Source organism: Rhipicephalus microplus, chromosome 1, assembly GCF_043290135.1.
Source record: "Rhipicephalus microplus isolate Deutch F79 chromosome 1, USDA_Rmic, whole genome shotgun sequence".
NCBI lineage: Eukaryota > Metazoa > Arthropoda > Arachnida > Ixodida > Ixodidae > Rhipicephalus > Rhipicephalus microplus.
Genome location: NC_134700.1, coordinates 299,096,357 through 299,120,114, shown reverse-complemented (window position 1 = coordinate 299,120,114; position 23,758 = coordinate 299,096,357). Strand labels below are relative to the sequence as shown.

The 23,758-nt window shown below is 45.9% G+C and overlaps 1 protein-coding gene across 1 annotated transcript in view; it reads right to left on the bottom strand.

Moving 5' to 3' along the window:
- Positions 1-23,758, bottom strand: part of LOC119159457 (uncharacterized) — a 219,559-nt gene that overhangs the window by 120,525 nt on the left and 75,276 nt on the right. Inside the window, exon 2 of the mRNA XM_075865434.1 lies at positions 2,782-2,856. The gene's annotated coding sequence lies outside the window, so the exon portion shown is untranslated. The remainder of the gene's footprint in view (positions 1-2,781; positions 2,857-23,758) is intronic.

Here is a 23,758-nt window from a genome sequence, read left to right as displayed (position 1 = left end):
GACGGAATGGAAGGTCCTAAGACGCAGATTCACCCGGACGTCCGGTCCCCAATAATTACGGAAAACATCCCAAAAATATGCACCCTGTACACAACGTTGAGAGATGGAAATGCCGCCCGAAAATATTCCTTAAAAACCACGGCACGCGGGAGGGTGTGCTTTTTGTAGACGCCGCCCGGTATTCCCGAAATAAAGATATCAGTAATAGGGTTGTGCATGGCTCCTTCTTCGCAATGGCGGTCATAGACACAAAAGGGAAGACCTTGACCGCGGGCTCCGTAAGGACCAGATCATCAGAGGCAGCAGAAGAAATGGCCATTGCACTGGCCCTAGTGAATGGTCGAAAACACGATAGATTAATAATCAGTGACTCCAAGATGGCCATTAGGAATTTCACAAAGGGATGCGCCTCCCCCGTAGCAGCCAAAATCCTGGACCGCTGAGCAGAAGACTTCCGGAACGGCAAAATTGTATCCAAATACCTCAAGTGGATCCCGGCACACATGGGTGCATTAAACTTCGAACACGCGACCATACCTCAAAACCCAAACGAGAAGGCCCGCCAAACTGTGCGAAAACTAACCCACCACGGCTCGGACAGCGACGCCCCCCCCCCCTCGACCACAGAAGGGGGGACGACTCCGGTGGACGCGATGGGGACGATGGAGGTGATGACAATAATGAATATGCGATACAAGACGACAGAGACAGAGTGGTCACGTATCATGACATATTGGCACATTAAAAGCGACAACGAGAAGAATATAGGCCACCACACAAACAGCTAGACAGATCTCAAGAAACAGATTGGCGAAGGTTGCAAACCAGAACCTTTTCAAATCCAGTACACCTGAACAGAGTAAATTCCAGACAATACCCACAAACAAGCTGTACCCTCTGCAAGCACGAACACGCAGATATGGCACATATTCTGTGACGATGCACACAGGTCACAGTAATATACCGAGATGACAATATAAAACCGGACCTTCTCAAGGAGCGTTGGCTAAGTGCGCTGAATAGCTCAGATCTGCACGACCAACTATGGGCAATCCAGCGGGCCCGGACAGCGGTGGAAAGGCTACGCCTCGCAGCACAAAACGTCGGGGTGGCCCAGGGCCGGTAATCCTGCAGGGTTTCTTTTTTTTTATTTCAAATGTGAAGCATTTCTTTGCGAACTTCGGCGACCTTGAGCGTATCTATCTATCTATCTATCTATCTATCTATCTATCTATCTATCTATCTATCTATCTATCTATCTATCTATCTATCTATCTATCTATCTATCTATCTATCTATCTATCTGCCTACGACGTTTAGCTCTCCTGGTCGTTTGAATAATGGTATCGATACCAAACTTGGTACAGCACAACATGACTGTATGACAAGCATATTTGACTAGTCATAACATGAAAATCATGACATGTATGTCATTATTGTCATGATTTACATTTTATGGTCTTCCTGCTCTTGCGGTGGTCTCGTTCACATGACGTGTTGCAAAACTGGAATGGTATGACATGATTGCATGGCGAACACAAGGGACCGACCCTAACGTGGAAATCATGACATGCATGTCATGTAAGTCATGATTCATGACTACACGCCACGCTCATGATGCGCTCGCAGCCGTCTCGCTAGCTTCACTTATACCAAATTCGGCGTTACGTGATGCGAATGGATGACGAAGGTATATGACTGGTGCAAACGTGATGATCATGAGATGCGTGTCATGTGACATTATGACTACAAGCCACACTCATGACGCCCTCGCAGTCGTTTCGCTAGCTTCACATACACCAAATTTGGTATTAAGGAACGTGAATGAACGTGAACGTGAATACCAGCCACCTTCCATGCCAAATGTAACAGTAAGCAGGCGGGAATATACATTCACACAAATGTTAACGGCGATAACAAGTATTGACACTTAACGGCGAACTCATAGCTGGAGCCTATCAAGAAGGTGAGAAATATTTGTGACTATGGACGCTATTTGAAACTTAACAACGCCTACTTTTTTAGAAGTCTGTCTGTCTGTACATTTGTCTGTTTTCTCACTATTAACGGTGTAATAAACAGCCCCAATGTGACCAAACAATACTCCAAACGGCCGACCCCATCCGCAGCGCCCACCAATATTGCTCTAGATTTAGCGTTCATACTTGCGCAACTGTCAATCAAAAAAGCAACTACTGTGCATATCTGAGGCACCATAATAATACGTCATTATTCTGTATGTGTCTCTTCCTAGAAAAGGCATACATCAGTAATTATAAGGATCGTAGCATTTATCACGATGCGCTGACCATGTAACGCTTTCGCGAAAAGGCTTGTGTTTCCAACGCTTTGCTAAGACGACACAGTGGTGGCACCTACCCGTCGCCTTGCGTTCTACACCTTATCACTTCCAAGACGGGCGCGCATGGTGCGCGCGTTTTGTTTTCTAAGATAACTACCAGATAGCGCTCATGTTTCACGTGTGACGTGACTTGATGAGCTCGTTCGCCTCCGCTGCACGCTTGAGGCACTCTAATGCAGCGCCTCCAGAAAACCGTTCACCGATTTTCTTGCGCAGAACATCAAGTAGCGTTTTCTTCACTCTCCGCAGACGCAAGACTATCGTCTTTCGACGACATTTGCACTGTAACAAGGAGATATGGCGCCAATTTTTTAAAGAACCTGCAAACAACTCCTAAAGAAGGAACCCGTGGCTTTAGTCACAAACTATGTAAATTTGGTACTGCGGCTCCACCACGCTTAGATTACAAGGACGCTTACCTAGGACAGGGCAGGCATTGCTCGCACCGTCAGGTATACTCAGTCTGAAGTTCACTTTGCCTGGGAACTCGAAACCTGTGCAAGAAATGACAGAAGAAAAATAAAACATGTCAGAAAGGGAGCAAGGCTCTAGGCAGATTTATTGAAGAAACCAACAATGAGTTGTTTTATTTTACTGAGAACTGTTGAAAGCAAACAGGTTTTACATAACCAAACCATAGAAAGTAAGATTTCTTCTAGCACTTCCAGCCATTCAATCGTCTATAGATATAGTGAAAATGGAACGATTCTACTTGATCGTTTTCTGACAATGTTGGTGGTAGCTCATGGGCTTTGATTGATATGTGGGGTTTAACGTCCCAAAACCAACATATGATTATGAGAGACGCCGTAGTGGAGGGCTCCGGAAATTTCGACCACCTGGGGTTCTTTAACGTGCACCCAAATCTGAGTACACGGGCCTACAACATTTCCGCCTCCATCGGAAATGCAGCCGCCGAAGCCGGGATTTGAACCCGCGACCTGCGGGTCAGCAGCCGAATACCTTAGCCACTAGACCACCGCGGCGGGGCAGCTCATGGGCTTTCGGCAGCTTTATCGATCCAAGAACAGTCCACCAATATCATTTAAAAATGCAATAGCAATGTCTCATCTTTCCTAAACAAAATCGCAGCTGCCAACATTTTTTACAAGCTCTGAAGACTGTCGTACAAAACAGTACAAAACATACTTTCGGCAGAGCGATAGACTAACCACCGAAGCACGATATAAACAATGCAAGGAGATTGCTTTCAGGCCCACCAGTCATACAATTCCACAGTAATTAGTTTGGTTGGACTCATTTGTTATGCACAACTCAGCACCATGAGCGGCCCTTGGTGTGCAGAGGAGCCCATGATACATAGCGCGCCCACCTGGGACCAGAGCTTCTATATTTTTTCGCTTGTCACGAAACCTGTCGTAATATAGTTCAAAGCGATGGCACACTCGAAGGGAATTACGCTCGTTAAAAAACTGCTGTTCCAACACAAAGCGGCATGGTGTCAAGCCAACTTGATTTTTTGCAATCTAAAATAGAGCTTTGAATTCATATCGCGTCGCAGCCGTTATTGGAGGAATAATAGGAAGGCACAGGGAAAGCATTATGCGAGTTGGGTCAAACCACATTTACCAATACTGAACTTGTTGCTGTCCAATCTATTGTTCGATTTCCAGCGGGAGGAAAGCTTTCACGGTAAATTATAAAGACCGGTATAAATGAGCTTTCATATTCTATCCAACTACTCAACCCGAAATTTGCCCTCACGGTGGTCTAGTGCTTACAATGAGCGTTTGCCGACTTGAAGGTCACGGGATCGAATTCGGCCCGCGGCGGCCAGATTTTTTAAGGGGATGCTGGAGGCTCGCGTACTTTGACTTGGGTACAACCGTGTGCAAAAGTATTCGGACCAATGACGTTAGTATATCTCTGCCGTCAGCGCCATCTAGTAGCGAGCCACCTGCTGTCGAGAGATTCCAATGGCGCACTTCATGAGACTAGACGACGTAACTCAATGAAGTGGCTTGTTCGGTGCATTGGTTCATTCTGAAATAGATTTGAGCGCAAATGAACAACACACAAGAGGAGAGGATGACTGTACGAGCACTCGTACAGTCGTCCTCTTTTCTTGCGCGTTCACCATTTGCGCTCAAATCTATCCCACACGGCGTAGACGGCGTTTCCTTGGTCCTAGAGGGTGGTGATTTGGGCTTGTTAGTATAGTAGCATAATTATATACAGTAGCACAAAGGACATAAACAAGAGAACGCGCATTCAAGACAGCGCTTTGTTGTCTTGAGTGTGCCTTCTCTTGTCTATGTCCTTTGTCCGTGTACTTTTTTTCGCGGGCGCAGATGGTAAAGAACACAAGATGGTTCAAATTGTCGGGACCTCCACTATGGAACCTATATTGTTCACATTGTCATTTTATGATGTGACAACCCCTCCCCACCGATTAAAATATAATTATTTGATCTGACTTTCTCTTCCCACGCTGACGAAAGGGTACGTTTTTAACCTTCAGTGACACTGCCTTAGTGAAAATATGTCTATTAGGTCTAACTACTAACAGCATCACCATTTCATTTCTCATAGGTTGTGACCTCATGAAGTTTAGCGGAGCTGATGTCACAGATATTGTGGAAACAGATTCCACAATATCCACGTTGACCTGATAGATTCCACGTTGACCTGATATGTGGGGTTTAACGTCCCAAATCCATCATTTGATTATGAGAGACGCCGTAGTGGAGGGCTCCAGAAATTTCGACCACCTGGGGTTCTTTAACGTGCACCCAAATCTGAGCACACGGGCCTAAAACATTTCCGCCTCCATCAGAAATGCAGCCTCCGCAGCCGGGATTCGAACCCGCGACCTCCGGGTCAGCAGCCGAGTACCTTAGCCTCTAGACCACCGCGGCGGGGCATTTCCACGTTGACCTACGCATGATAATCGTGTCGCGCGAGCATTAGAGTACGGCGGCTTTCGCGTTTTTATTATGACACCGCGTACGTGTAAACATAAACTCACAAAGTTATTATTATTATTATTATTATTATTATTATTATTATTATTATTATTATTATTATTATGTTCGCGCTTAAGTAAAGCGTTGGCTACTTCTTGACACGTATTTGAAAACACAGCTATGAAAAACTCATAAAAATTGTAATGAACGCGGAGAGCTTCAGAAAATTTGACCACGTGGCGTCATTTGACGTGCACTGACACCATACAGTAAACGAATTCTACCGTTTCTCCCCCAACGAAATGCGACCACTGCGATCGGGATCAAACTCGCGACGTCCAGGTCAGCAGCCGAGTTTTGTAGCCACTGATCCCCAGTGGCGCACTGGAGTAAAGCTGAAACAAGTAGACTTGTAGGAAGAAGTTCGCTTGTTTCAGGACTTTTTGTCCGTAGAAGAACTTGCACGATCATTGTACACAAAAGGAGAACTCTGTAGGAGCGCAGAAAGCCTGCGGCGTACACTCAGGCTATCCTAATGCTTTCATGTCATGATGTCTCTTCTCTTGTGTCCCGTTGGTTTGCGCTTCCAATTATATCCTAATGCTGCTCTAAAGGCGAAAACTCAAAGGTTCTTTTAAGCATTCACTCGAAGACGAAAGCGTCCATTTTCTTCTCAGTCGATGCCCCTCGAGAAGCTGTCTGAACCTAACATATTTCGGTATGTATTGCAGAGGGCAACCAAAAAAGAAATTCCCGTTGGACCTATGTGGTATGAGATTTCCCCGGTAGATAATGAGGATGGTTTGTCATTTGACTTAATGACAACAGAGCCATGGGTATGCTTGTGAATACAGTGAAAATAAATACCCCTGCTTGTACAGCCACAGAGAGTATATATCTTACATGCTCTACAAACACGCGCGTTGTATATGCATGCTTCACAATGCAACATATATTATAACAGAAATAATGTGTGGTAGAAGCGTACATTGGGATCAAGTGTCAGAGCATGTGATTATCATGACTTCATAATTTAAATTGGGCTACGCACTACAGGAGACACTGACAATACTGCGCCTTTTCCCTTAAAGGGTCCTTAAACACTTTTTTCAAGTAACTTTGAAATGGGTTCACTATAAAAGAGCTTATTGCATCACAAGTTCAACGCCGCAAAATTTCAAGAATTCCTTCAGTAAAAAAGAATTGTCGCACGCTGCCATCACGTTCTCCCTTCTCGCGTCCCAGCGAAAGTACTGGAGGCTAAGCAGGATGGGATGGCAGGGGCAAAGAAAATAGGTCAAACGCGCCTTGTGACCTTGAGCACGTTTTTTTTTCTTCGAATAAGCGGAGTTTTCCGAGTGATCGCGCGCGCACGCATGTACAAGTCGCAGCCGCCCGCAGCGGCCCCTGTAACAACCGAGCACGCCATGTTCAAATCAGCCAATAGCTTATAGATGGCCTTGTACACGCAATTATTGAGCGCCTTGCGTCAGTTCTCGAGAGAAGAGAAAGCAATTCTTAGCTGACTTTGTTAGTTTTATTGTGAATTCCAGAGCGCGTGATGCGCTATGCTATTGGGCTCACGTGTTTTCGGCCGCCTCTACTACCAATCGGCAGCGTTTTCTAGTTATGCTCCAAAACGTGTTTCGGGCCCCCTTTAAGGCCACGTAGTGGGTGCATAGAAATTACAAAAAGATTTCACGCACACAATTGCCCGTGGTTTAAAACATGCTACCCATTACCCAGAATGCAGACTTATATGAAAGCTTCACTGACACAAGACACTTTGAACTTATTACGCACTAGGAAGAGAATATCGCTATCGCATTCAACTCTTAAATTCAAAGTTTAAGGGTGCCCCAGTTTATGCATTGCTTCTTCGATCTGACCATCTCTGGCGAGGCCTCGTTGTCACGTGACGTTACAGTGACTAAGTAATGACCTCATAATAGCATCGCAGGTTTTGGCGCTCTGTCACGTGACGTGACGTCATACGGAGACGCCGCGGGACGCTGACGCTGTCAAAGCGAGCGAGACGCCTAAGCCATATTGAAATGTCGCGTTGACTGAGGCATGTAATGCGTTCGCGTTAATATATGCACAGGTGTAGCCACGCTCCTCGGAAACACTGTCAGTCATTGTTTAAATATATATGCCGCCTTTTAAACAGAGCCAATACGCGAGTATGCACCCTCAGGCAGCCTATTACACGTATTTGTGATATTATTCAATTTACTTGTTTCTTACAGCAGGTATAGGAAACGTGGCTGCTTTGCTTTATGATTGTAGCTTTAATTTCTTTCTTTACCTAATCTAACCACCAGTATCTCTTCCCCACGCGCATTGTCTTCTACAGTAATTGACTAGTGATCTTCAATGCCGATTGCGCATTCGTCTGATATATATTTCTCCTTCTGTATTTGTTGTGGAACCACGATCGCCTGATTCGCTTGTTAACAACATATAAAACTTAATTCAAGAGGGTCTGTATGCTGGCGTCAGTCTGTAGCTCATCGAATTTTTATATATTTTTTTTTTTTCATTTCTCTCTGGCACAAAAAAAAGTCACAGCTTTGCCCCAAAGTCGAAGCAGTGAACGCGATAGCAACAGATTGGAAGGTCACGCGCGGAATGGCAAGTAAGTCGAAAGGTGCCCAGCATTTCTCACGCACAAATGACGCACGAGCCGTATTCACAGGTACAGATGAACGCGAATAAGCGTCTCAGTTGTTAATTTGCTGTATCTTAAAAGCACACTCTTTTCGCAAACGGAGACTGTGCAACGATTGCAGTGACCTTTGTGTGCCCGGTAACTCCAACATAATCGTTACGGTGAAAGCCCAAGGCCAGCCAAGACGCACGATTCTCCCCACCACGAGATGAGCCCACGCGTGAGCCTGCACCCAGCCCCTTCTCTTAGGGGTAAAGTACGCGTGGGAGATGAGAGCACGCTCCGTCCCGTCGTGATGATGTGGCGACGCGCTCTCATTGCGTCATCTTGGGTGTAATGCTGAACACTATAGCTTCCCCGAGATGCCCGTCACCAGTGGTAAGTGGTAGATGTAAATAGCTTGCCGTTTGAACGTTGAAGGAGGGGCTCCTTTGTGGCTCAGTGGGCCTCGCACTCACAATTGGGAGATCCCACATTCGGTTCCGCGCCGAAGTCTATTTCTGGATTTTTTTTTCTTCTTTGTTGCGTTTTTCTACATATAGATACGTATAACTGAAGCAGTTCTTCCAATGGGTCAAACGTACTTGAGAAGAGAAAAGACACAGCTTAGCGGTTGTCTTACTTTTACTTCCAACGGTTTCGACCAGTGGACCGATCTTCGCCAGGTTTTATGAGTGAGTCAGGGTTTGTGAATAAGTTGGGACAAATCCTGACTGAAACCAGTCCACCGGTCGAAACCATTGGAAATAAAACTAAGACAACCGCTAGGTTGTGTCTCTTCACTTCCTATAGATACATATACATGTACGGTGAGTGATGGCGACTCCGACGCCGGCGGGAAAATCCAGCCGAGAGTGCCCATATAATTGCGATCGCATTAAAGAAAGAAACAGATACACAGATGCCCAGACAGAAAAGCAAGCAAATATGGACGTTACCTTTTGTATTCTACGATCTCGCATACATCGCTAGCTTGTCGAGCGCGACAAAGGAAAGAAAGCAGGCAAGCTACAAACAAGAAAGAAGGAAAGAAGGAAAGAAAGAAAGAAAGAAAGAAAGAAGGAAAGAAAGGGAAAGAGAGAGGGAATATACACCGGAAAATGGGCGCGCGCGCCGTGGCAGTGGAACGTGCTCCGACTAGAGGTCACATTCGCGAGGCTCCATTAAACTGAGCTGCCTCCTGCATGCCGTGCGATTCGTTCTGCGGCTTCCTCGCACTACAGCGCCGCGCGCTGTTCTGTATCTGCGCTTGTTTCACGCGACTGTGCTGCGTTTAGGCACTGCGCTTTCACGTCGTGCACTACGTGCCTGCCGGTCTGCGTGTCCGAGCGTGTGTGCGTGTAGGTCGTGCGAGAGACAAATAAAGGGCATAACCGCGTTCATGTTGTAAAGAGAGCGGAAGGCCGGGATGCGAGGAGGTGTTCCATTTCGGCTGTCACGTCTCGCTACCCGACTCTTTTGTTTCGTGTAGCTCAAATTTCGCTGCTCTTGCCTGCATTCTCTGGGCGCTGCCGTTGGGGCTGATTCGTATGGTCCGCGGCGGCCGCCGTTCGGCGTCGGTTCTCGCGTCTACTTCCGGATATCGACATGCAATTTAAATTTTACGTTTTCTCCCCCACTCGAGGCTTGTTCGTTTTTGATATGGTGCGCTGTTACTCTGCCTTTGCTTCTGTCGCCATTTCTTATCCTGCAACTAGGCTGACACTGGACACGACCTGAGTAGTTGAATGCACGCGCGGAGGAAAGATGTGGGCAAAGTTCTTTAACGGGTCAAAGTGCACTTGGGGTAACACGTTCACGTCACTTTCTAGTGCGAACTCCATATAGGGAAGCTGCGTGTCGTAAGTAAGCAGTTCATGTTGGCTTGGATGTCATATAAAACTGTATCAGGACCCCTTGTGACAGAAAGAAGTGAACAGAATTGTATTATGCGGTTGAAAACGGTTCTGTACAAGTGTACCATACCTTGTTACTGGAGAGCGTACTTGCAATCGTGCGGGACCGTTTGACAAGCCGGAGGCGTAGCTTGTACGTGGTAGCTTCATTAGATATGTCATTATGTTAAGGTAGTAGAATTAACGACACTTTTTGGCAAGAAATTGGCCTTTTGCGAGGTTTTGCTTCTGCAAGCGGAGAACGAAGTAGCACTGTGGTGCATTTTGCTTCTTCGTACGTTCGAACTTAAGATTGAAGGGTTGCTTTGCTCAAGGCACATAGCAGGTGCCTGCAGGAAATTTGCGCTAATACTTTTCAACCCTCACCGCGTCAACGAGCTGTTAGAAAGAAGTGTTGCTCACTTCTGACCCGCAGGAAATTAGAAACGGCTTGTCACAGATACGGAAGACGTGGTCAGGGGCTTACCTAGAAAATGACGCCTGTTCGAAGCTACATTTTAATAACAGAGGTGTTTACCTTACCGACCCAGTTTATAACTTAATAATTCCTACTCGAAATAAATGAGCAACAGGCTGGACTACCGTCATTTGATTCGTTAAAAAAATAGTGTTCCTTCATACTTGTACTGCACGGTAACATATTTCAATAATTTAGCGCTTCGTCAATTACGAAGTATGTAGATGTAAAAATATGGCTATCAACATTCGCGTTTGTGAGCGAGGAAACCTGAGATTTATGCTAATGTGATCACTCCGCAGAACAAAAAGGTGAAATATTCACGTAGCTCGCTTGCATTTCTTCTTATGTTTCTGACCACAAGCACTTCGGAGGACAATAGCTTTTAGACAGCCAGTTTTGGTGCTGCAGAATAAGGAGGCACCTCACCAATATAACGGCCTAAGTCAAGCTGCAGCTGATAAGAGTGCAACTGATTAGATCGCCGAATGGTAAGAGAAGGATTGCGTTTTTATTCATGTTCTCTAAACAGATTTTATGACTGAATTTGGCAGCAAGTATGATTTTGTTGCTCGATTTTGTTATATTCCTTTGTGCACTTCAGTAACAATGAATCTCTCAGCGACACGAAGTTGGGGCGGCAGATATTGATACGGGCGGGTATTCTACCACAACCCCAAAGCTTGAAGAAGTCTACCAGACCCAGTTAAACAGCATATATCGATCGCCCTTATCACTAGGTATATAAGCGAGGAGCGACACACAAAAGGCGAGAGGAGCACGTAAAATGGATCGACAATTAGTCTAAGGCAATGACAAGGCGCTTTGACGCTTCCAGGTATAATCGCAAGCGCTGCATCATCCCAATTGTAAGAAGCGATACGAGGAGTTCAGCGCAGCACTGTACACTATATCGATCACGAAGGCCTAGACTGGTGATTAAAAGTCGAGAGCGCAACGATGGCTAGGCTTACATCACCGTACTCTCCGATTCAAAGGAGGCGTGCCGGCTATTTACGAAAGGCCACATTACACTAAACACCTTCAATATTTTAGGCAGCGAATTGAACAGCGCTTAAAGGTTGGTCTGGTGGCCGGGAAATGCAAGCCCAGAGGGTAACGAGAGGGCGGACGCATCCTGTCACCCGATACTGCGCCTTTCGCAAGGGCGACGACCCTCCTCGTATGGCTCCGCGAGAGCGTATTGCTCACCAGCGATGCACGCGGCAGAAACATGACCCCCCCCCCCAAATGTCTTAAAGGTGAAGACGCCATATAACTCCTTAAATGTCAAACGGTAGTTTGTTCCAATTTATTAGGATTGCACGAAATTCATCCAACTTTGTTTGGACGGTATTGTCCATGGTGTCGCGACTCGCCAACGACCCTCTATCATATCTCGTGGAGCTGCATGAAAAGGCCAAATAAACTGAATCGCTTACATCGAATATACAAAATGGAAAGCCCTTTAGAGCAGTGGGAGGCACTCCTCACTGCCTCGGACCCGAACGTGCAACTAGCACTCCTGGACAGGATGGTGGCACAAGCGAGTGGAGTCTTGGACCCTGCCCATCCTATACCCCTTCCCTTTCGCAACTATAAATTATTATTCAATTCTAGCATACTACAAAAAGCATCATTTCTTAGCTAGCTAAATAATCACTACTGCAAATGTGGCGTTCAATTTATTTATGTCGCACCCTTTAAATTGCGCCGAAGTATGACTAAATTGTCTTGCACTCACGCATAGAGTGTAATCATAAGCAACCTAATCATGCAGATACGATGCTTTCGAAGGAAAGTTAGCCGAGCAATTCGCACATGGCCATTCTATTGAGAACACGAGCGAATCTCGGCTAATGGAGTCGTACAACATACCGTACACTGGAGATCGTAAACGAGATCGTAAAGATATGATGGTAGGAAGAGTTCTACAACTGCACTAACGAGAGTGCGGCTACTCGCGTTTACCTCGCCCTGCCACATGGCATTGTAGAATAGGCGGCAGCGCAGCTGAAAAAGAGTCTGTGTACATTAGTAACGGGAACTATTATGTTAATCAATATGGATGACGCAGTTAAGAGACTTTTCTATGGCGGCTCCATAAACATGGTCAGGCCCACATCAGCGTTCATTCGCTTCCCCTGACTTCTTCATGTCAACTTTCAGAACGGCACCTCTAAAAAAGGGAGGACGCAATCTCTTATATGGGTTTTATGCAAGCCACATTCAGAGCACTCGGGACCGTCAAGGTCTTCAAGAAATTTGAAGGAGAACAATACTTTCACTGAGGGAATCTATTTATTCAATCGAATAAACTTCCCATTTCCATCGCTCTCATGAACCAGTCTTGGCACAGCTCCCATCTTTTTTGGGCGTATACAGTAAAGAGACCACCAACACCACGCCGCGAGTTTACCGCGACCAGTAACAGCGTCGTTATTGCGCGCTACGGCAGACCGCCAGCGACGAATGTATCTCGTTTCGAGACCAATGTTACACTACATTCTTCTTTCCTATTTCTTGGTCCTTTCTGTACTTCGCCCTTTGCTTCATATCCTTTGCAATGCATCATTTCCGTTGCTCAGGCTCGTCTTCCTCCCCTTGCTCTTATTTTGAGGCGTCCCTTTTATTTACCTCCAAAACAGCTTTTATGGCCGTTCCGAGAGCCAAGCAACCGCCGTTTTTTTACGAGTCGTTCACTTCGTGGGCCCCAGACTGGGTACGTGTCTTGCGGCCGCATTTTTGCGACAGCGTTCAATAGGGAGCGGCGCATTACTTCTCCTCGTTTTGTACTTTCCTCTGGCCGGCCTATTCGATCTGCTACGCCTCTTCTTCGGCTCACTATCTACGCGCGGGAAACTAGATCGCTTTAAAAAAACTCACAGCTACGTGGCCGGCTTCACCGCTACGCAATGCACGGAGTTGTATTGACGGCGCGCGTTGATCGGGTTCACGGTGCGTGCGCTCAGCAGGCGGCAATAATGGAGCCGCTATGCATTCTGCCCGAGTGGCGACTACGAAATCTGTTCGATCTCCGTACGAAAAGCATTGGAATGGGCGGCGCGCTCGTTTCGAGAGAATTTCCACCATTTCACCTCCAAGGTTGCACGAATGAAGACGCCGACCCACGTGGGTTCTCCCTTTCGATGTTGCTCCTTCTCTGCTATAGCTTCGTGCAGTTCCCTTCATGTGCCGTTAAGTAGCTGCCAATACTTACTTTTCTAACATATTTCAGAAGGTGTGGAAGAAGTGATACAGGGTAGTTTTTGCCCTTTAATGGTCCAGTGAAATATAAACTGTTCACTGCAATTTATATGTCCTCACTGTCAACTACAGGTCACCGACAGATATACATTCATATGGTAGCAGTTGATCCTCTGTAGAACTCTGTAGAATTTCTTCAAGGATAATTATAAATGCTTCGTCGACGCCCTAATTCCGCAGTGTCTGCATGACTGCTGATATTTCTACTGAATGAAACGCCTTCCCGTAATCTATGAAGGCTATGTATAGTGTTCGGCTATATTCTGAGCATTTCTCTATTACCAGATTGATAGCATGAATATGGTCAATTGTTGAGTAACAGAATACCAATCAAGAAGGGCGTAAGGCAGGGGGATACAATCTCCCTAATTCTGTTTACCGCGTGCTCACAGGAGGTTTTCAGAGGCCTAGAATGGCAAAAGTTAGGCATAAGAGTTAATGTAGAGTACCTTAGTAACCTGCGCTTTGCCGATGACATTGCATTGCTAGCTCAGGCGACGAATTACAACCCATGATTACGGAGTTAAACAAGTAGAGCAGAAAACCAGGTCTTAAAATGAATCTGCAGAAAACCAAAGTAATGTACAACAACCTCGGAAGAGAACAGTGCTCCGAGATAGGTAACAGTGGACTGCAAGTTGTAAAAGACTACGTCTACTTAGGACAGGTAATAACAGCGGAGTCGAACCACGAGACTGAAGTAACTAAAAGATTAAGAATGGGGTAGAGCACATTTGGCAAGAACTCTCAAATAATGACAGGTATATTGCCTCTATGCCTCAAGAGGAAGGCATATAACAGCTGTATCTTGCCGGTACTTAGCTATGGAGCAGAAACCTGGAGGCTTACAAATAAGGTTCAGTTTAAATTGAGGACGATGCGGCGAGCGACGGAAAGCAAAATGATAGCTGTAACCTTAAGAGACAAGAAGAGAGCAGAGTGGATCAGGGAAGAAACCGGGGTTAAGGATATCATAGTTCAAATCAAGAAGAGGAAATGGAAATGGGCCGGGCATCTAGCGCATTGGCACGATAACCGCTGGTCGTTAAGGGTAACTAACGGTATTCCTAAAGAAGACAAGCGGGTTAGGGGGAGACAGAAGGTAAGGTGGGCAGATGAGATTAAGAAGTTGGCGGGTATAAATTGGCAGCAGAAAGTACAGTACCAAGTTGACTGGCAGAACATGGTAGGGGCCTTTGTCCTGCAGGGACGTAGTCAGGCTGATATCTTGTCAGCCTAAACAGAAGCGTAGCATCATAAAGAAATCAACGAAAAAACCATTAAAAATGAGACTCCTAGTCATTTATTCTAGGCACTTTGGTCAAATGTCTGTCTGTCCCTTACGCGAGCGCCACATGCTGAGTGAGTCATGCAGCTCGGTGGTTACTAACCGGTCACAGACATGCATGGACAAACCCATAGCTTTAGAATCTTCGCCCCTAAAACGGTGATTGCGTACCATATTTTTGTACATTGCTTTTAAAATATTCATAACCTACTTCATGTACAGACCACACCCTGCAACGCATAGTATGTTGTATTTTGTGTTCATCTCCTTTGCCTTACTGAAAACAGCAGATTGGCTAAAAATTGTTGAAAACATATCGTACTGTTTGCTGATCTACATGTGGCTGTCATGGCATTAAATCTTGGCTCACACGCAGACATTGACTGTCAAACCAGGCTTCGCGTGTTTCCTATAGGAATATATTGTAAATTAGCGATTTTTAAATGTTGTAATTGATATTGTCAAAATAAAGCGACCACACGGCTTTACAACAATGAGCATGCAAATCGCATTAAACATACGACAATTTCTGATGCCACAGCTTGATTCGGACGATAACTTTATTATACTTCAAAAACAAGCGCTATAACGTACTGCAAGTTAAGCGCAGCGCATTGTCTTACTTCCACTTCCACTGGTTCTCGTTGTTTCGAGCTGGCGCAGGTGAATGCGTAGCTTTACTTCTGCATAACTGGATATCAACATTTTTTACAGAGAACGCTTGTGTTGCTGGCATGCCTGTACGTTGCACTTCGCCCTTTTCACTGAATATTGTTACAGCTTTGAGAGGGGACTGCAGGGTGAACAGCTTGTCAGTCCAGAATGTGGTTCCTTTAACGTTCTCTTCACAGAATATAAGTGACCTCATAACCTCACCGCTCGAATAGCACAAGTTCTCACCATCCTGAACATACTCCTGCAGTGCAGATAAATATCCGTGTTCACGGCTAGCCGAGCCTTTCATTGCAGCCCTGCACTGCCAAGAATCCCTTTTCTTAAAGATTCCTTGCACGAAAAATCTACCTATATGGTGCAAATTGCTGCGCTGTATTGAAGTCAACGCTTTAATGAAAAAAAAATTCGCCATCATCAATTTTCTCTTCAGCATCTCCACAACACTCTATTCCACCTTCGGAAATCATGTCAACCAGGTACTGTGAATAATCATCTTCATAACTAGAGTTCGCCGGCATGTGCAAAAACTGGCTGACGCATACAAGCTTTAAAGCGCATTTCACGTCGTAGGCGTTAAGAACGGGCGCACAGATGGACAGACGCACGGACAAACGCAGGGACGGACGAACGAACACACAGACGGGCGGAAGAACGGACGGAGGCACGGACTGACTGATGGACGTTTCGCCCAACTCATCATCATTCACTCCATGGATATGCTGTGACACCGTTTTAATGGCATGCAATGCAACTGGCTACTACGATTACGACACCTATGACATGGGACATACGTTTTTTTTTTGCCCCTAAAAAAAAGAGTTGAAGGCGCCGGCAGCAACAAGCGCACAACGTAGGCACACCTCTTCGCGCCATTGCGGCTTGTGTATAAGAAGCGATTAAGAACAACGCATTTTGTGATATGGAAATTGAACAAGGTAAATACGCATGTAAACAGCATGCAAATGAAGGTGTATTGCGCCCGGTTCACTGGTGATTGCAATTTCGCCTTTCTGCAGCTAGTGTAAGAGTGTCAATCACATCAGGCTTTATCACGATTGTAAGTGCCCGTGTGACAGCGCTTTAATTATAACTTTCGAAAAACTGGCATAACTTACGCTGCACAAACACGATCGGTTCGCGGGATGCCACTTGTCGCGCTTGATCTTTGCAAGCCTCAATAGTCACCTTTTCGGATCTTTTGGGAATTTGAACATCCTTTAGCTATTTCTCGAGTGATTTGTGAGCTGTGGCACCAACACCTGGGCATTTCGCCCGAGAAAACGCCGCGCACGTGTCTCACTGAACCAGCCGCGCAGAGACGGGGGGAGCCGAATGGCGGCCACCGATAAGAAGGCGGCACTCACCCCTTCAAAGAGTGGCTCCACCCTCCAAGGGGGCGCGTGCATCGAGAAACCATAAAGGCTACAGTTTCCCTTCTCCAAGTTGGTTCTCTATTTAATGGAGAGGCCTTGGCTAACGCGCTGCTCTCTACTGTACGCATTCGCTAACGACGGCGGAGCTAATACGCAATTCGTGACATTTTCCGTATCGCCCAAAGTGAGGCCACACAAAGTGCCGATCCGGGCCGATACCATCACCCGCCACAAGAGTGACCTAGAATATTCTCGGTAACTCTACCGGACACCTCGTGAAACGGGCTTCCATATGTAGCACACGTGCAAGTCAAGTACATTCCGATGCGACGTCACCTCTGCCGTAGTCGTGAGCTAGCAAACGATCGAAATAAAGGCGAAGAACAAAAATGGCCCCGTATATGCATGTTTTAACAGCAAATTTCGTCGAAAGACGACAGTCTTGCGCCTGGAGAGAGTGTACAAAACGTTTATTTGGTGTTCTGCGCGAGAACATCGGTGAATGGTATTCTGGGGGCGCTGCATTAGAGTGCCTCGATGCATGCACTGAAGGCGAACAAGCATTTCGAGGCACGTGAGACATGATCGCTATTTGGCAGTTATCTTGGAAAACGAAAAATGGCCTATGATATAGCAAGCGCACGACGTGCGCGCCCGTTTTGGAGGCGGTAAGGTGCAGAACGGAAAGCGAAAGGTAGGTGCCACCACCATGTCGTCTTAGCAAAGCATTGGAAACACTCACCTTTTCGTGCAAGCGTTGCATGGTCCGCGCAGCGTGATAAGCGCTACGGTCTTTGAAATTACTTATGTATGCCTTTTCTAGCAAAAGACGCTCATGCAGAATGTATACGCGTGGTTATGGTGCCCCAGGCATGCGCAATAATTGCTTTTTAATGGACAATTGCACCAGCACGAACGCTAAATCTTGCTTTTCCATTGTCAGCGCTTGAAATGACAATGAAAGGACAAAAAAATGACAATAAAAAAGCAAGTGTAAACACTTGCTTTTTCATTGTCAGCGCAGCGTGATTAACGCTACGGTCTTCAGAATTACATATGATTGCGATCTCTAGTAAAAAAAGACACATCGCAGAATATTAACGTGGTGTTAATGTGCCTCAGATATGCGCAATAATAGCTTTCTAATTGGCAATCAGGCAAGTATGAACGCTGAAGCTTGGGCATTATTGGAGGGCGCTGCGGATGGGGTTGGGTTTTATGTATCTCGGGTATCTTTTTTGGCAGACAAACAGACAAATGGGTAGACGGACTAAAATTTTTGCGTCGAAGTACCCCAAGAAAGACCGGGCGGACCATTTCATCGTAATGTGGACACGCTCGCGAGAGGAAAGGAGGATGGAAGCAGTATGCGAGCGGTGAAGTACTAAGAAAACGGGGAAGTGGGGAGGTCTATGCGTCGTGATTGGAACTGTTGGCAGATATGATAAGCCTATAAATGGCCAGGAAATAGCGCCGTAACGGAAAGCGAAAGGTAAGTGCCCATTTGGACGCACAACGAGAGCGGCACCCGCGACGCTGCCAACTGCGAAGGTCCGACCCCCGCTCTCGAACGAAGCCTTCGCTTTTCGCTCCTTTCGCTCTCTGCACCCTTCGGCGCAACCGATTCTGCCTCGTTTAAGACCTTGCCACTCCCGGCACGCCTTCCTTTCAATATCTTGGTGCACGGAATTCCTAACGTCACGACTGCAGCAGTTCCGATCCTGTGTTTGTTTCGCTCCTCATAAAGCCCCATCGTTTGTGTAGTCCACCAAATGGGCTGAGAAGCCGTTTGGCGCAGATGCTACCGACCATATTTTTGGCGCTCTTAGGGGGTGATATACACCAACAGAGAAGAAACAAACAGCGCTATTTCCCAGTTTCCGTTTCGCCCCTAAGTTTCCGGTGCCTCTAGTATAAAATATCCCAAGAATCAAAGGTCGTGCCTCTACCCCCGTCCGTTTAGTGAGCCAAAAGCGAGAAAGGTGTCGCGTTAGACTGGTTTCACCGGTAAGTGAAACTTCTTTTGAGGACAGTTTGCTGATACGGTCTCGTTGAAGAAAAAGCCTTAAATGAAATCAAGTTGTGACAAGTGCAAGAATGATTAACCCGCGCTCACTTTTACATAACTGAATCTACTTCACATGTGGAGGCTACGCTACACGCGTGTTCACTTCCCTGTACAGAGACAACCTCGATCTTGTTTAAGCCTGCCTTGTTATGTTCTTGGTAATGTTATATTGCTCTTTCAAGACACCTTGCGACATGCAAAAAACACATTATTAAAATCATATCTCATCTCTCGCGCACGCTTCATGAGACACGCATATTTTCAAACTCGACGTTTCAAGAGTCTTATCAGGCACGTTCCATCGAAATTTACAATATTGCATACGACAGTTTTTAATATAAATGCTATGGATGCTCTGGTAATGTTCACTGCGAATTACCTGATATAAAATGGACAAAACAATAAAAATAGTAATGATTGCCTCAATACAATATTTTTGCGGAGTCTAATGAATTGACTGAGTCCAGTACTGGACCCATTGGACGGACCCTGCAAGGCACAATAACGGAATAAGCCAATACCCGGTACTGCAATTATGCGTAGCCAGTGGGCCTAATAAACCTGTCTCGAGCGTGAATAATAAACAGGAAGATCCGTCGCGGTTCATCGGGCCAAATATTAACGGTATCCAAACTTGAAATTGCCAAATTTTTTTTTGTTGGCATGTTAGTGACACACAAATAATTCTTTTTCGATGCCAGGTTACAGTTTCAGAAAGTGCTGTGCGGCAAAAATAAGTACCAAAGTCATATGCCGTGCGTTTGTTTCAACCAGTTTTTGCCCCCCCCCCTCTCCAAAAAAAGAAAAGAGAGTCGTTTCTCGCAGCTCAATGCGCCATGTTAGTAAAGTTTCTTCAATGATTTATTCGAACTATTCCTCATCCTATGCGATGAATTCTGTTTGTGGAAACAAAAAAATAACTAAATAATATTTAACAGCTTATTTATATGATATGTAACAACAGCGCATATAAATAAGCTGGTAGTCACGCATGACCAAAAAGAAACACTAAATGAAATTGCTTTCTAATATTGAAAATGTACGTAGTTTTCTTAGAGTAGCGCACTGAGATATAAACTTCCAGACTTAGATGTCTGAAAATTTGTCGTATATCTTTGTTTCTATCGGCTGCGTTGAACAAAGTACTTTTGCTTGCTTTATCTTTACCTAATAGATACGATGTTAGAAATGAACAACAAGATATTCAGAAACCAGTAAGAACATACTAGATAGGGTTAGAAGATTCAAGTAATTGCCTTCTAACTCGCAACGACCGGCTGTATTACTTATTTGTTCAGCTATTCCACGCACCACTTTCCATAATGTGGGCGCTGAAAAACCAATAGCCATTTCTTTTAGCTTTTTTTAAAACGAGACTATTCTACCACGCATGATACCAACCTGAAAACACTGGTTGCAATTAGCAGTATGAAAATTAATAACCTTCGCGCAATGTACATACCGTAATGGTAGTGCGTGCCTTAGGGTCACTAATTGTTTTCATTATATTTTTTCTAACATAAATGAGGTACTAAATCATGGCACTCCAGCACCTGTCGTTAAAACATTATGACAGCCGTTACATTATCGCTGTTTTATTTTTCTTCCTTCTTTGCTCGTCGCCAGCATTATAGTTCATAATCCCACAAGAACTGCGGTCTTTATCATCTTCCCCGCATTCCCCCAGCGCACTTGTATTTTTTTCAGTGTTTTTGTTTTATATAGCTGCAAGCGGGCTGCTGCTTTAGCGCTGCGAACACGAAATCTTCATTAGGGCTTTACCTGGACTGTCTTCCTTATGGATCTCGTTGCTTTCTCTTTTTTTCCATTGTTCTTTATTAATTTGTTGCTCACTTTCTGATTATCATATTATCCTGAAGCTCTCCCTCGTTCTTAGCACGTGCTTTAGGTCATTAGAAATCTTCCTTCCGTGTTACCACTTCGAAGTTGTGTTTTATGTTTGCCCTCGCCGTACTCTTCTTCCGACTGTTTTCTGTCGTTCTCGGGCTTGACGCACTCTGCCCATTCCGTTCTTCTTTCGTGTGTCGCTAAGCCTCGTGCAGTGCTTCTCGGCTCATTAACGCCAGTCGCCGCTTCCCCTCCCCCCGACCGCTTTATCTGTGTGATATCGCATGCGCCCCGCTCCTTCTCTCCCTCACCCCGCAATGGTGGTGGTTAGACGACGCGGCCTCGATGTGGCCACCTGACGAGTAATAACAACGCCGTTCTTTACGACCAGAGTGTCGCTAACTGCTGCTCCTCCCGCCGTAAGAGCATCATTTTCCGAATCCCCCACCATATTCTCGGTGCATGTTTTATTGCGATAGCAATTATAAGGGCATTCTCGGGTGGGTTACGCCGCTGGCGTCACCGTCACTCGAAGTATATATATACGTATCTATATACATGAAAACGCAACAAAGAGAAAAATCCCCAAAAAGACCCCGGCGCGCGAAATCGAACGTGGAACCTCTGAGTCGTAAATCTCTGAGTCGTGAATGCGAGGCGTTAGCCGCTGAGCCACGCAGAAGCACGTTCTTCGCAGATCAAACGGCAAGCTATTCATATCTCAAACTTTGATCGAGCACAAACACATTACACAATCACTCACATACAGACACACCCAGGCATCAAACACGCACAGTGCTAACTTCCAACTGATTTATTCATAGCTTGAAGGCTCGAATTAATTTCGGCGGGCATGTGCCACAGGTATGTTGGTATGTGCTACACACATGTCATTGATAGTTTATATGTACCCGTGAACGGCGAGAACAGCCGTGGATAATTTTAACACTTGAGCGTTAGGAAGACGCTGACATCGGCAGCGTTCACCCGACGAATTCAAATAACAAATGAAACTGTCCCAGCAGAATCCGAACCCCAGCATTCATCGTGGCAATCAAATATTCTACTACACAGCTAGGCCAGCCCTCGGAACTAACTTTGAAATAGAACATTATGTTCGTAAAACAGCAATTGTGGTTGTAGTGCTGGCTATACAACTTTATAAACATTACATATGTACTTCTGTGACACAGTCATCACGTTGGGTTAACGTCCACTGTAGGGTGGCGTCATTCACCGAAGTTGAGTTATGTAGCAGAGTCCAGGGCTACTATCCTCGCGAGCACCAGCGCTTCATATCAGCTTACCGCTTCTGGAGTTACAGATATCCACGTTGCTGTTGGCATCATTACGCAGTTGTAAACAAATGGCTATATAAAGCATATGCGATTGTTTAACGCATGTATTTGCATGCGTTTGCACATATACTGAGCGCCACAACGTAAAGTTTTGCACACACCCAAAAAATGCATCATCTCGAGCTAAAGGGAACCTTGTGTTTATGCGAAGCAGCTGGCGGCAAAGTTTACGCTTGCGCTCATCACGGCGTTGTGCAGGAGAGGGACCTAGGGAGGCGCAAAGCACGCAGTGATAGACCAGTGTTTCCTACTAGAACATGCCAATCGCTGCTAATAGGCAATGAAAGACACAAGAGTCAAATTGGACACATAGACCCGCAGTCCGCTTTTAGTTAAAGCGCACGCTGTGAGTTTTCATTGTTCAACAACACGCAGGAGAAATGTCCCACCGGCACTAACTACCTTGGAGTTCAAGATCAAGTGCCTATATATACGGCGTGACCAGTGAACGGTCGCGCAGCGCGAGGAGTTGGTTCTTACAGACAAGAAACTCGCTAGCAGATGCTGCCTGAGTCGTCGGTGCGAGGCGAGAAACGGCGAAGCATAGGAGAGGACAAAGTGGGGGTACACACGCAATTCGGAGGGACGATCAAAGGAAAGAGAGGGGGGACCAAGCGTAGGTTACGCTGCCTGCGTAGGTGTTGCAAGGCGAGATAAGGGCGCAGCATAAGGAAGAAGAGAGTAGAGGGGCGCGCATGCACTGCACGGATGGTAACGCCGCGCAACGGATTGAGCTCGTCTCCTCCTCCCTCATAGGAGGCTTCGCGTATAAAAAATAAGAGCACTGTAACATTCAATCCGCATGCTTTGAATAACATGGGTTCCTAAGGTACGTGGGATATTCTGAATTCTTCAATTATGGGTAAGGTCCGGAGATGCGTATTCGTTTTAGCGATGCACCGAGCTGCGAGTGGGAGCATATAGAATGCTCGGTTTTCCCGTCCATGCAACGTGGTGAACCTGGTGTCACCAGCTTCCTCCGTCGCCAGCTAAGGTGAACGCTGCAACGGCCCTATAAACGGAACCTGCAAAAACGTTGCACACAGGCAATGTCCCTTCGATCAACGCATGTCTTTTTCTGACAAGCCTCGCAAGCCAACTCACCTTCCCAAGAGGCATGCGTAGTGCTGCCACAAGAAGCCTGAGCAGGCACGTGACATTGCGGACGCTAACAACGTGGCTCGCTGTTTCTCGAGGTTGTAAAACTCCGTGGTGCAGTCTCTCTCCCACTTTTTTTTTGTTCCGGTTCACTCTATCGGTTACGTTGACAACGGCGAGGCCGCTCAGCGCAGGAACGGGAGCTTAAAAAACTGCGCTCTCAAGCAACTAGAACCTAAAGTGTGCTTCTCCTGGTAGTTAGTTTGTATGCCAAGAAGCACGCTTTAGAAAAATAAATCAGACGGTGTATGTAAAGTGGATTTCTCCTTTATAACGACCCGCTTGAATACAAACACGCTGTACAGGGCGACATTGGGACTTGGAATTTAACGGAAAACAGCGACGGCATTTAGATGAAATTACATAACGCGTCTCTAGTATGTCATTCTTGCGAGGAGTTCATTATCCAGG